A 14,542-nucleotide genomic window follows, 5' to 3' on the forward strand; every position below is an offset into this window, starting at 1 on the left:
TCAAAATTTATAGCAGATTATGTAGGAGATTATCTTTATGACAATGGGGTAAAACTTATTTCTCAAATAAGACATCAAAAAATGCTAGCATAAAAGAAAAAAGTGAATACCTCCCACTATACTGAAATTAAAGATGTCTATTGTTCAAGATACCATAGAGGAAGTGAAAAAACAAGCCATAAACTTGGAGAACATATTTGGAACACTTTTAAGTGATAAAGGATTAGCGTACAGAATATAAAAAGAATTGCTTAATGAGAAAAGTCAAATAACCCAAAAGAAAAATGGCAAGAGATATGAATTCGTATTTCACAAAGAAAGTCACATATATATGGCAAATAAACAGTTAAAAAGATGTTTAACTTTTTAGAAGTCTGGGAAATGCAAATTGTGGTATCATTTTTACTTACCATAAAAACAAAAAGTCATTAAGCCTGACAAGTGTTGGTGAGGATATGACAGAAAGGGAATGCAAATAGGTACAACAATTAGTTGGCAGTTTTTAAATAAAATTAAATAGTCACATACCTTATGGTCCAGAGGAAGTTCCATTCCTAGAGATTTCTCCCTGGAGAAGTCTTACGAATGACTACCAGGAGACAAGCAAAAGAATTATCATAGATAGGAACATTGTTTATGATAGAATAATAAACAAATGAATAATTAAAAACTGGAAATAACAGCTTTAATCTACAGGAAAATGACATTTAATTTGTGGCCTAGTTACACACTTATATATTATACAATGAAAATTAATTCACTATAGCTATCGATTACTATGCAGATGACAGACATTATGCTTGTAAATTATTATGTTCAAATTATTAAATTCAGTATTATAACAAAATACTTTGAAGTAAATTATTAGGAGAATAAATACATATGTGAAAGGACTATAGGAAAAAAGGAATGAAAAATACAAAAATTAGGGGAGAAGTTACTTCTGGGAAATAGGCATGACAACGGGAGAGGGTAACTAGTGTATTAATATTGTTCTACCCCTTAAGTTTGGTTATAAGTGCCTAGGTATTCATTATATTATATTGCACTGTAACTACATTACACATATTCTTTGCATCCCATAGACTTCCGAGGCTCTTTTAATTTTTTAAAATCTTTTTTCTCTTGCCTTTGTTCTTTCCATTCTGCTATTGAGGCTATAGAGTGAATCATTCTACTTCAGTTACTGAGTATTTCAGTTTTAACATTTCAATTTGATTCTTTATTATCATTTCTATTTGTCTGCTAAAAGCTTCCATCTTCTCACTCGTTTCTAAAGTGTTCACATTTACCTCATGGAGAACAGTTCTAACAGCTGCTTTAAAGTCTGCGTCTGATAATTCCAACATCAGGGTTATACCATGGTTATTATGTATTGATTATCTTTTCCCTTTTAGAGTGGCCAGAGTTTTCTGGTCTTCTGTATGTAAGATGATTTTGGATTATATCCTGGACACTTTGAATATTTTGTTGTAAGACTTTAAGTCTTGTTAATATCCTCGAATGAATGTTGATTTGTTGCTGGTGTTATTTTAGCAGGTAATCATCATGGCTAGGTTCAGATCGCAAGATCTGTCTCACCTAGTGGTAGTGATGGTTCCAATGTCAGTTCAGTTTTCAAAGTCTTTCTGATGTTTCATTAGGTCTGTTCCATGTACCTCAGGGGTGAAATGGGCAGTTTCAGGGGTGAATTAAGGTCGTATAGGTTTATACAAAGATGTAGGGAATCCACTTTTCCAGAACTTTTCCCATCAAGATTCCCTTTACACTCTTTGTTTCCCATGAGAACCAGAGACTTCTTTTCGGAGTCTTCTGGCTAGAAAGTCAGGGTACCTCTCAAAACTGTACCCTCTTGTGCTGTTGAGAAATTCCATGGAAATGTGCCTACCCTGTGATAAAGTACTAAGAGGAAAAGGGGGAAAAAATACCCCAGGGATTTCCCCTAAATTCTCCGGGCCAGAGGGGCCCTTTTCCCAGTTTCTTTGTCCAGAAAAAATGGGTTCTTTTTTGCATCACATAGATGCCCACACTGTGATCACCACTGCTGTCCTTGCAGCTTCCCAAATGCGGCTGGCCTCAGGGAAGAGCCAAGAGAAAAGGAAAAAAGGAAGAAGAAGAAAAAATCCAGGACTCTCCCCCTATACTTGTCAGCTCGTGAAGGTCCCCTATTCCCAGTCTTCTGGTTATAAATCAGGGAATTTTTTTTCAGAATTTCTTTTATCCTCTCTGCAGTCTGGGACTCTCTTTACCTTTAGGTCAAATCTGGGAGAGAAAAAACGGGGGAAAAAAAAAACCCTGAAACTCACTCCCATTACATGTCATTATTCAAGAATGGACTTCCCTCCCAATCTGCCTACTGTTGTTTCAGAGTCATTATGTTCTGTATTTTGTAGGAAGTTTTTAGTTGTAATCGGTGGGAGAGAGAGAGGTTAGACTGAACTTAACTCTATCTTGGCTGATGTCAAAATCAAATCCATACTTTTTTATGTATCAAATATTATATAATACAATTAAAGATAACACAAAAATTTCATCCCCAAAGGATCTCATAATCTACTGTAGGAGACAGACTCTAAACACACTCTTTTAGGGAACTTGGCTCTGACAAGGAGAAAAGAGTCAGAGGTAAAAGGAGACAGAGGGTAAGATTGAATGGGTCTGGTTTTTGTTTGTAAGGGTTGGCTGAGTGGGTCCATAGCTTCTCCTACCCAACACTTGGCACATTTTATTTATTTTATATTTATTTGGAATAACCTATTCCTGTCCTACTCCCTGGATAATAAGCTGCATGAAAGCAGGTGTCTATCTGTGTGGTTCACCCTTGTGCTATTTCATCCAGTAGGTGGTCGAGATATGTTTGTTGACAGATAACATAGTATTTGGCACTTAGCTGCCACAACAGGCGCTGTCGAGGCTCCGCCCATATCCTCTCCCCCTTTATTTCAGTGTCCACCAACCCAATTTCCTATCGCCAGTTTCTGAATTTCTCAGCCTAAGGTCTTTCTCAGGCTTCTGAAGCACGTTCTGTCCCCCTGCATGGCCAGGAAATTAACATCAGCTAGAAGAAGACCTCAACCAATGACTGACAGGGTTGGTTTATAAACACCCCAGCTCCTTCCCCTTGAATGGATTAACTCTGTGCCCTGTGTCCTAAATTGGCTCTCAGACTTTCCCCAGCAGGATTTACCTTCAGTTGTCCACAGTGTATCTGGTTTGATAATGTTCAATTTATTGACTACCTTCCCTTCTGTGACTCGCTTTACCATTTTTTTTTTGGTGTTTCCTCATCTTCTTAAAATAAAGAAATCACCTAAATCCTTGTTTCAGGATCTGCTTCTGGGATCACCCAAACTAAAACAGTTGTATATTCTACATATACAGGCATGGAATTTTTATTAAGAAATTTCTTCGTAGTGGTAGAGTAGATGTAGGCAGAGCACTGAACTTTAAGTCAGAAAGTCCTCATTTATCCACTTAATCAGCTTGGTAACCTTCAGACAAGTCACTTGATTAGTCTGAGGCTCAGATTTCCTCGTTTGAAATGTGAAGTTAATAAAATCGACCTCATAATGTTCTTATGAGTATTAAATACAACAAAATAATATATGTAGAAGAACCTACCATGGAGACGAGTGCATAGTGAGTACTTTGTGCATTCGTGAGTGCTGGTTGAGTATGTAAGCATAAAAACTTCTTTCTTGCGCTATGAGCCATCATGCCTGTTTTATTTGTTTTCCTGATGGAGAGTGGGGTTGTATTAACATGTCCAGTCAGCATCAGGAATTGCTAATGGTGGGGAGACGCTGGAGAGCTTGCATTGTTTCATCTTGAGGAGCATGCTTCTAATTAGCAAGAGCCTGTTTCATTTCAGCATAAATGGGCAACAGCTCAGCAGATGGTCCCACAGTTCCTGAGTCCCAGTGTGCTCCAGAGGAAATGTACAACAAACACTTCAGAGAGAGCGCATTGTCTTTTAATTTATATGGATTTCTCTTTTATTTGAGAATTGTTCCATGAAGTTTTCATGGCTTTATAGTCTTTTAGGCCATAAAGAAACCCTGGTGATAGTCAGACCCTGTGGTTTCACAGTTGGGGAATCAGAGACTCAAATAGCCTCCCCGTGCCAATCGGATTTTAAGAACAAAGACAACTGTCTTCAAATATTTAAAGGATCAGCAAATGAGAGAGCAGAAGTCTTATTAAAGTGACTTCAAATATTAAAGGCTGTGGAAACACAATGGTACAATTCACTACCTGCTCCCCCAACAAAAAATTATCTTCTCTCTCTGGGGGAATTCTGTGTGTCCACGATCGTTCATGGTGGGAGCATCTTGAATTTTACTTCAAAGGGAATATTTTATCAGCTAGAGTGGTCCAACAGCCAAAGTGATGACTGAGGTGATAAGCTTACCATCACTCGAGGTGAGAGGATACTGAGCCCACATGGGGTGTTATATAAGGGAGTCTTGCTCATGGAAGGGAGACTTAACTGGGCACTCAAGTCCCTTCTAATTTTATGATTCTACAGTTGGGGGTCTCCAATAGCAAACACCATGCACAGTACAGAACACACAGTATCTGCTCAATGAAAACATGATGATTGATTACTACCACACCCCCTCCCCGGATTCTCTAAGGTTGCCCTGGAGATAATTAATTGTATCTCATTTCTATAAGTACCTTCTTTCTTCATATTGATACTCCATTTGGGGGCAGTAGGATCCCTGCTGCCAAGCAAGCTGGAAGCTCAGACATTTGCCACAGGTCAGGGACCCAGGAGGCCAGACCTGGCTATGAGAATAAAGTTGTAGCAGTCAGGGAAGTGCACCACTCAGACTTCCCTTTGAGAAAGAACCTACCGTTCAGCTGCAAAAAGCTGAACCCCCAGCTGTTAGCATCTTTAGAACCCATTTTGACTTTTAAGCTGAAGCCCCACGACTCCCCAGGAGCCCTCACTAATGACTGAGCTTGGCAAAGGTATGACTGGCCTGGCCATCTCAGCCTGAACTTGGCTTCCTTTTAGGCTCTTTGCTCTGCAGCTTCCTTTTGGATCGATGACTTTTCAGACCTGCATCGTGATCTCAGGCTATCCCACCCCAGTCTTGCTTCTTCCCTCCTTTCCTTTCCCAGGTGTCAGATCTACGTTGCAACCTGAGGCTCCCCCTGCCCAGTCCTGCTTCTCTTTCTATTACCTTCCACAGACCTTACCCTCAATAAAGCTCTTATACTCCTAACTCGGTCTCAACTTCTGCTTCTAGAAAAAACAGTAGACACCATGGCTGACCCTGCCAACTATGGCACCCACAGTAAAAGGAAACAGAAGTCCATGTCCCAGAGAAGGAGAATCTGGACTATCCATGTGTCTGAGGAGGTTGAGAAAACAAGAAAGGGTCTGAAGAATAGGATGTGCAGCAATGACCAGAGGGCAGCAGTGAGGCTTCGAGAGGCAGGGCCTGGAGACACCCCGGGAGGAGAGCGTGCTAGAGAGAGGGCGCCTTTCCCCTGGGGCTCCCAACCACCCTGCCAGTGCTCTCCGGACAGCAGCCACCTAGTAGTCTTGTGTCTTTATGGTGGTCAGGGAAAGGAAGAGAAGCTGCCCATGCTTGAGCCACTGACACTGACTACTCCACAGCACAGAATGGCGACACCAGCAATGAACTTTACAGATACGGGAGCACCAGTTTTTAGGCGGCAGATGATAAAGACAGCTAATATTTTACTGCAGCTCCGTATGCATCCGACACTGTCACTGTTGTAAGGTCGTTGATTATCAAACGATTTCTGAGATCAGGAATCTGGGAGCAAGTCGCTAGACTGTTTTGGCTCAGGCTCTTTTGTGAAGTTGCAGACAAGCTGACGGTCAGGGTTGCAGTCATTTCAAAACTCACCTGGGGCTGGAGGGTCCACATCCAAGACCATTCATGTGGTTTTGGGGCAGGACTGAGTGCCTCCCCATGCAGGGCTCTCCATAGTGCAGCCTGACACAGTGGCTGCCTTCCCCTGAAGCCAGTGAGCCAAAACGGAGAGGTTACTCAAGGTGGAAGGCACAGTCTTTCATGACCCAGTCTCAGAAGTGCAACGCCTTCCTTTACACCATATCCTGTCGTCACACAGACCAACCCTCACGGAGTGAGGGAGAGCACAGCACTAGGGTGTAAATACCAGGGGACAGGGATCGTTGGGACCGCCTCGGAGGCTGGCCACCACAACCTCTAGAGGGACAACAGGAAGTGGACATTTTACCAACGAGGAAACAGAGGCACAGAGATGCTCCCGGACAAGTGGCAGAGCCAAGATTTGAACTGATAGTCTGTGTTCCTAACCTTTATATAATACTGTCTCCCCAAGCGGAGGAATAGAAGGCAGAGAAGAAAGAAGATGGATGTGTTTAAACTTCATCATTGTCAGTGGTTAAAAAAAGAATGTCTTAGGTGGTCACAACTTGCTTAGCAGAGCAATTCCTCATTATCAAGGGTCGTCTTTATACTAAACATATAAACAAGGAATGATTTTCCCATTTTCCAGATGACAAAAGAAAATTCAGAAAGACTAAGTGCTTTGCCCATATTGCACAAAGGAGGCTCAGGGGAGGTAAGGTCAGGTCTTCATTGCTAGGTCCAGGGCTTGAGTCTATATCTCAAGCCACTCTTTCCACTAAACCAAAGGACAAGTCGGTGTTCCAGACTCTCTGGAATAGTAAATAAGGTAACTGAAGTGGGAGGAGCCTCTAGAGACCTAATTGTTGAGGGGTGGGGTAGAGAAGGCCTGCACTGAAGAAAAGGAATTTGTTGGGGGTTTCCCAGCGTTTCTTAAAGTGTAATAGACATCTAGAGAAGTGCACCTAAGTGTGTGGCTTGTTAGTTTTATAAACTAAATAAAGAGATAGGCATTACCATTCACCCCAGAATCTCCTCTACATTCCACTTTTCTTTTTTTAATTGAATTATAGTCAATTTATAATGTGTTAGTGTCTGCTATGAAAAAGAATATGAATATGTATATAACTGAATCACTATGTTCCACTTTGCTGTCACAACCCCCTACGCAGCAACCACTATGCTGACTTACAGAAGTAGAGATTCACTTGCCTGCTTTTGTAACTTATATAAATGGAACCTTGTACTTTTACCACTTGTCTTCTCTCACTTAAGATGGTGTTCCTGAGGTTCAGCCACACCGTTGTGCAGTGTATGTGTAGTTCTCCATTTTTGTTGTCGTGTAGCGCTCTGCTGTGTGAAGATATAGTTTATCCACAAAACCATGGGTTGGCAAACTCCATCCAGATTTGGCCCACCTCCTACTTCCATACAGCCTGCAAGTGAAGATAATTTATACATTTTTTTTTTTTGGTGGGGGTAGGTAATTAGATTTATTTATTTATTTTTTGATGGAGGTCCTGGGGATTGAACCCAGGACCTCATGCATGCTAAGCATACGCTCTACCATTTGAGCTATACCCTTCCCCTGAGTTATACATTTTTGAATGGTTACAAAATCAAAAGAATAATATTTCCTGGCACATGAAAATTACGTGAAATTTAGCTTTGCATTCCTAAATAACATTTTATTACAACACACCCTACTCATTCTTTTTCACAGCTTCCGCGGCTGCCTTCACATGATGATAGCAGCTAAGTAGTTTCAACAGAGACCTCTGTAGCACTCTGTTGCTGGAGCACAACAAAGAGAAGTGATGCAATTATAAGCTGACTTTGCTTCATGGCCTGCAGAGACTGACTATTTATTATCCTTACTGAAACTTTGTGCTGAGCTCACACTATACCAATGGTAGGCATCTGAGTAGTTTCCGGTTGGATGTTATTACTGATTAGGGCCACTTCGAACATTCCAGTTCATGTTCTTCATGAGCAGATGTAAGTATTTATTTGGGGCCCATACCTAGGAGTGGAATTGCTGAGCACTGGGCTGCATTCAGCTTAGTTGGTTTTGCCACATATTTGTAGTAATTTTACACTCTCATCTGTAGTGTCTGAGAACTCCAATTGCTTTATATTCTCACCAGTAATTGATATTGTCTATTTTATTTAACCATCTGATAAGTGTATAGTCATAACACGAGAATGGATTTACAATGATAATTACAGCAACTTCTTTTTTAGGCTATACCAAATGCAGTGCTAATAATTTTACCTACATTATCACATTATGGACAAGTCCATTTTACTGATGAGGGAATAGCAGTTCAGCAAGGCTACGCAATGATAAGGCACACAGATAGTAAATAGCCAGACCAACTATCAAACTCAGATCGGATTGACTTCATAGTCTACATCTTTTACTGCGTGAAGGTGTATTTCAATGTGACAATTACAGTAAGACTCACACTCTTGGAGAGTGTCAGCAAGAGGAGTGTCTTTAACGACCATTCAAACATTTGTCAGGAAAAGGGATGCAGTGGAGCCATCAAAAGTAGGTAAGAGGAAAGTATGTACAAATACATCCTCATTCCTGCTGCCGCCTGCTCCAGTGGGTAGCTGTATGCTTTCCACCTCCTTCCAGCCCTCTGGCTGGTTAAGTTTATTACATGTTCTGACAGTTGAGGCCCATGGTGAAAAAGGATAACAGATTTGTACTCTCAAGATCATCTCCAGATGCTGGCCAGAAGCACCTCTGGATTCATGAAATATTTGTCTTTAGTATTTCTGGAAGATGGATGATTGGAAGAAAAAAAAGTTCTAGGAACATTTCAGTATAAATCACGGGGAATTCCTTTCTTTGGCAATCTGGAATGCATTTCTCTATTTCTTTTAGAAGAATAATGTGTGTATTAATAATGTGGTTGGAATGGAGTCTGGGCCAGGATGAGATGACCATAGAAATCATTACTGATGGTTTCTCGTGGCCAAACAATCTGTTCCCCCAGAACTGGAGTCTGTCATCTGTAGGTGAAGGACTGCTGAAAGGCCACATCTGAGTCACCTGCACAAGTCCCCTCCTCTCCATCCCAACTGCCATTTCTCCACCCAGATTTGGGGTTTTTTTTGTTCGGGGGGATTTTTTTTTTTTTTTTTTGGTCTGAATTATGAAACGCTCAAATCAGGCTTATTAACTTTCTCTCTTGCTTCAGCACAAACAAGCATTCAAGTTGACACTGGACGTTGTCCTACTAATGTGATTACGCCATCGCCTCGATGACATGCTTCTGGGACTCATTATTGCCTCTAGCAGTGCTCTCTCATCTTGTTTTTTAAATTGAGATATAATTGACTCCCCAGTCTTTTTTTGATTCTACACAACACATGAAGATTCCATTTGTTTATGATTATGTTTTTTCATTTATGTATGAAATGTTTATGAATTTATATATTTCAGTGTAAGTTTGAAATACATATATATATATATATATATATCTTTAAAGAATGAGATAATATATACTAGGGGTCAGCAAACTTTTTTCTGAAAAGAGCCAGATAGTAAATATCTTCGGCTTTGCAAGCTGTAAGTTCTCTGCCGCGAGCTACTTAGCTCTGCCCCTGTAAGCGCAAAACCGGCCCTGTGTAAAGAAATGTGTTTGGCTGTGTTCCAATAAAACTTTATTTACAAAAACAAGTAGCAGGCCAAACTGGGCCTGTGGTTCAAGTTTACAGATGCCTGATAGACAACTTGGCTTTGGCTACTTCAGGTGTGATCAAGGTAAAACCAGATCCAGGAACTCAAATACTTCTGACTTTGTTCTTCTGTCCCTGCTGCACGTCTACTTCATTGTCCCCAGCACTGCAGTGTTCTCTCTGCAGGCTCCGACCACTGCCTCTTGTGGCACCATAGGGAACACGGGCCAGCAGCAAGGCCCGAGTCTGGCACGTTACAGTCTAGGCACTCACACCGACAGCTTTAGTCAGCTCTCATGGTTCCAGAAGGAAATCCTCAGAAGGAATTCCCAACTTTGTGTGCCCCTCCTACCTCAGCAACATTGCAATACATGGCAACTTCCATCACACCCACTCAAATGGAAAGAAACGGGGAAGTTCCCCCAAAAAGCATGAGGAGCAAACAACTTTTGCAGGCATCTTCTACCATAAGGAGCAGCACAAAGAAGGGAATGATTGTCACCGTGGTCAGGATCATTTTTAGAAAAGAGAGCAGCTGTCATTATAAAAAGATGAGAGATAAATTGTCATACATTACTAAGCACCTATTGCGCACATGGCACAATGAGTTTTTTAAGGCAGTGGTTTTCCAACCTTCTTTAGTACCTTTGTCAGAACAAATGAGTTCTGTTATACTACGGTAACAAACAACTCTAGAATCTCAGTGGCTTAACCAAGACATGGAAACAACCTAAATGCCCATCAACAGATGACTGGATAAAGACACACACACACACACACACACACACACACACACACAATGGAATATTACTCAGGCATAAAAAAGAATAAATAATGCCATTATGCCATTTGCAGCAACATGGATGGACTTGGAGATTATCATTCTAAATTAAGTAAGCCAGAAAAAGAAAGAAAAATACCATATGATATGACTTATATGTGGAATCTTAAAAAAGGACACAAATGAACTTATTTACAAAACAGAAACAGACTCACAGACATAGGGAATAGACTCATGGTTACCAGGGGTTAAAGCAAGTGGGAAGGGATAAATTGGGAGTTCAAAATTTGCACCTCTCAGGGAGTGATGGAAATGTTAGGTATCTTGACTGTGGTGGTGGTTTCATAGGTGTATGCATCTACCAAAATTCATCAAATTGTACATCTGAAATACGTGTAGTTTACTGTACAGAAATTATACCACAATAAAGTTATTTTTAAAAATAAAAATAAAATCTCAGTGGCTTAAGAAAACAGATTACTTTCTTGCTCATACTGCATGTCTATCATGAGTTGGCCAAGAGTTCTGCTCCACTCTTTCCATCAGGGATCCAGGTATGATGAGCATTCCCTAACTGTCTCCCACAGCAGGGAGGAAGGAAAGTGGTGAATCATGCAATGGTCTTTGAAGGTTTCTTCCTGGAAGTGACACACATAACATGCACTCACATTTAGTTTGTCCAACAGTTAACTTCAAAGAGGTTAGCTGTGTGCTTGAATTGTATTGCTGGTACCCATTACACGCTGGCCTCCTGTAAGATGATTATATATCCCCACCCACTGTCATCTGACTGTGGGTGAGGTATATTTCCCCACTTCATTGATATCAGTCTTGGCCAGTTAAATGTAAGCAGAAGTGATCAGTGTCACACGTGAGCAGAAAATTTAGAGCCCTTTAATTTTGCTGCCGCTGTTGCTGTTTTCCCTTTGTCACAAGAACTATATGTCTTAGATGGGAGCTATTTCTGTGGCCTGAGTTCTAGAATGATGGAAATCCATGGAGTGGAGTCATGTTCTCCCTATAGTCGACAGGTAGTATGCATGAGAAGTAAACTTTGTTGTTGTAAACCACAGATGGCTTGGAGACATTTGTTACAGCAGCATAACCTAGAAAGAAATGACTAACACAGAGAAGAACCAGAAGTACTGAGAAATAACCCTAATGACTCAGAAGGCCAGCCCTTCTACTGACAAAATGTTTACTTTTCCCTCCTTTGTGTACATATCACACACACACCCTTCTTCAAGGAATCAACTCAAAAATCTGTCTAGCCACTGTAGCAAACACGAAGTCCACTATACCTGATGTGTTAGTTTGCAAATACCGGAGACTGGGTGGTTTAAACAACAGATGTTTATTTTTGCATATTCCTGGAGGACAGAAGTCTGAGATGAAGGTGTCAGCAGTGTTGGTTGCTTCCAAAACTTCTCTTAGATAGCTATCTTCTCCCTGGGTCTTCACAAGGCCTTTCCTCTTGCCTGTGTCCTAATCTATTGTAATAAGGCCACCAGTCATATGGGATTAGGGCCCACCTATATGATCTCATTTTACCATAATTACCCCTTTAAAAGCCCTATCTCCAAATACAGTCTCAGCCTATGGTACTGGGAGTTAGGATTTTAACATGAATTTTAAAAGGACACAGTTTAGCCCATAATATGATATGCAGCAATCTGTTCATCAGAGCACTATGAAAAATAGTCTTTATTAGGTCCAGATGTGACTTCTCTGGATCCAGAGACCTCAGTACTAAAAAGACAAATTGTCTGTTCTCCACACACCCAATATACAACAGAATAGAAAAACCACAATAAAAAAAATTCCATTTAGAAAGAGAAACTATAGGAGACATATAGCAGACACTGTCCCATAGTAAATCTGAAATCTGACTGGACAGGAATCTTGAAGGTCCCTACTTAGGAGTGGAGAATGTGCCTAAATCATGCCCTGAGTCCACTCTCGAAAAGTAGGTCCCTTGTACTTTTCCTCCATTGTCCTTGGCTCTGATTTCTGGATATTATTCCTTTTCCATTATTCTTCTAACCACATCTGAAGTAGGTATTGGGCAATATGTTCTGAGGTTGGGGAGACTAAACTGTTTTATCAGTCCACTGTCTGCCCATAGAATTTAGTGGTCTCAGAGATAATTTTAAAGCTTGAATAGTCAGAATCACTTTTCATGTAGTCAGATTTTTGTTAATGTCCTTTTTGCATTTTAAGTTTTCTGTTTTGTTTTGGTTTTGGCAGTACAACTATCCTGAAAGCTTTGTTTCTTTGATGGCAATCAGTCTTATGTGCAAGCAATCCACAGTCATCACACTTTTGGAAAATGCATTTTGCATGCAAAAAAATGACATGAATATTATTGGTCAGAGAGAGGGTGCTATGAGATGAATTGTGTCCCCCCCCCCCGCCAAATTCATACACTGAATTCCTAAATTCCTTATGAAAAGAAGAGATTAAAAAATGGGCGGAGGACCTAAATAGGCATTTTTCCAAAGAAGACATACAGATGGGCCAGAAGAAAAGATACTCAGCATCACTATTCATCAGGGAAATGCAAATCAAAACCACAATGAGATATTACCTCACAACTTGTCAGAATGGCTATTATCAAAAAGACAGCAAGTGTTGGCGAGGATGTGGAGAAAAGGGAACCCTCATGTACTATTGGTGAAAATGTAAATTGGTGCAGCCACTACGGAAAACAGTACGGAGGTTACTCAAAAAATTAAAAATAGAACTACCATACAATCCAGCAATTCCACTCCTGGGTTTTTATCTGAAGAAAACAAAAACACTAACTAGAAAAGATATTGCCCCCCTATATTCACTGCAGTATCATCTACAATAGCCAAAATATGGAAGCAACCCAAGGGCCCATCAATAGATGACTGGATATAGAACACCCATAATGGAATGTTAGTCATAAAAAAGAATGAGTTCTTGCCATTTGTGTCAACATGGATGAACCTAGAGGATATAACACTAAGTGAAATAAGTCAGACAAAGACAAATACTGTATGATTTCACTTATACGTGGAATCTATAAAACAAAACAAATGAACAAACATAACAAAACAGAAACAGTTATAGATGCAGAGAACAAACAGGTGGTTGCCAGAGGGGTGAGAGTGGAGGAAGAAAAGAAATAGGTGAGCGAGATTAAGAGATACAAACTTCCAGTTGCAAAATAAATGAGTTATGGGTATGAAATGTACAGTGTGGGGAATATAGTCAATAGCTATGTAATATTTTTGTATGGTGACATATTATAACTAGACATATTGTGGCAATCATTTTGAAATGTATAGAAATACCATAATCACTATGTTGTGTAACAGGAACGAACATAGTGTCGTAGGTTAATTATACTTCAAAAACAAACAAATAAACCAACTCCAGGAAGAAGACACCAGATTTGTGGTTACCAAAGGCAGGGGGTACTGGGAAGGAGAAATTGGATGAAGGCAGTCAAAATGTACAAAATTTCAATTATAAGATAAATAAGTACTAAGGATCTAATGTACAATATGAGAAATATAATTAACACAGCTGTTTAAGTTATATATGAAAGTTGTTAACAGAGTGAATCCTAAGGGTTCTTATCACAAGAAAAAAAAGTTAATATTTCTTTAATTTATATCTATATAAGATGATTGATATTCACTAAACTTATTGTGATAATCATGACATATGTAAGTCAAATAATTATGCTGTACACCTTAAACATATACATGTTTAATTATATCTCATGTGCATGTCAATTATATCTTAATAAAACTGAAAAATAAATAGGAAGAAAAACAGAGATTAGGGCACAGATGGCTGACCAGGGGAAGACACTGGAAGAAGATGGCCATGATTTGACCAAAACTGCAAGAGTTTATTTACGCACTCTCAGTTCTATTCCACTGATCTACACATCTATCCTTACGCTGATACCACATCCTTCATTTTCTTGCCTAATTGTCCTATCCAGAACCTCCAATACAATGTTGGATAGATGTAACAAAAGTGAACAGCTTTGTCTTGTTTTTGATTTCAGAAGCAAAGCATTCAGTTTTTCATCATTAATTAGGATGCTACATGTAGGTTTTTGTAGATGGTCTTCATGAAGTTGAAGATTTCTTTCATTCCTAGTGTTCTATGAGTTTTTTAATATAAAAGTGTGTTGATTTTTGTTAAATGC

At 39.9% G+C, this 14,542-nt stretch overlaps 1 long non-coding RNA gene across 5 annotated transcripts in view; it reads right to left on the reverse strand.

The window, feature by feature from the left end:
* The window catches only part of LOC106730861, a 207,035-nt gene that overhangs the window by 78,282 nt on the left and 114,211 nt on the right, over positions 1-14,542 (reverse strand). For all 5 annotated transcript variants that reach the window (XR_004325048.1, XR_004325046.1, XR_004325047.1 and 2 more), the window contains exons 3-4: positions 4,681-7,312; positions 529-589 (exon numbers count right to left, since the gene is read on the reverse strand). This is a non-coding gene — a long non-coding RNA (uncharacterized LOC106730861). The remainder of the gene's footprint in view (positions 1-528; positions 590-4,680; positions 7,313-14,542) is intronic.

Source organism: Camelus ferus, chromosome 13 (genome assembly GCF_009834535.1).
Source record: "Camelus ferus isolate YT-003-E chromosome 13, BCGSAC_Cfer_1.0, whole genome shotgun sequence".
In the NCBI taxonomy this organism is placed as follows: Eukaryota; Metazoa; Chordata; class Mammalia; order Artiodactyla; family Camelidae; genus Camelus; species Camelus ferus.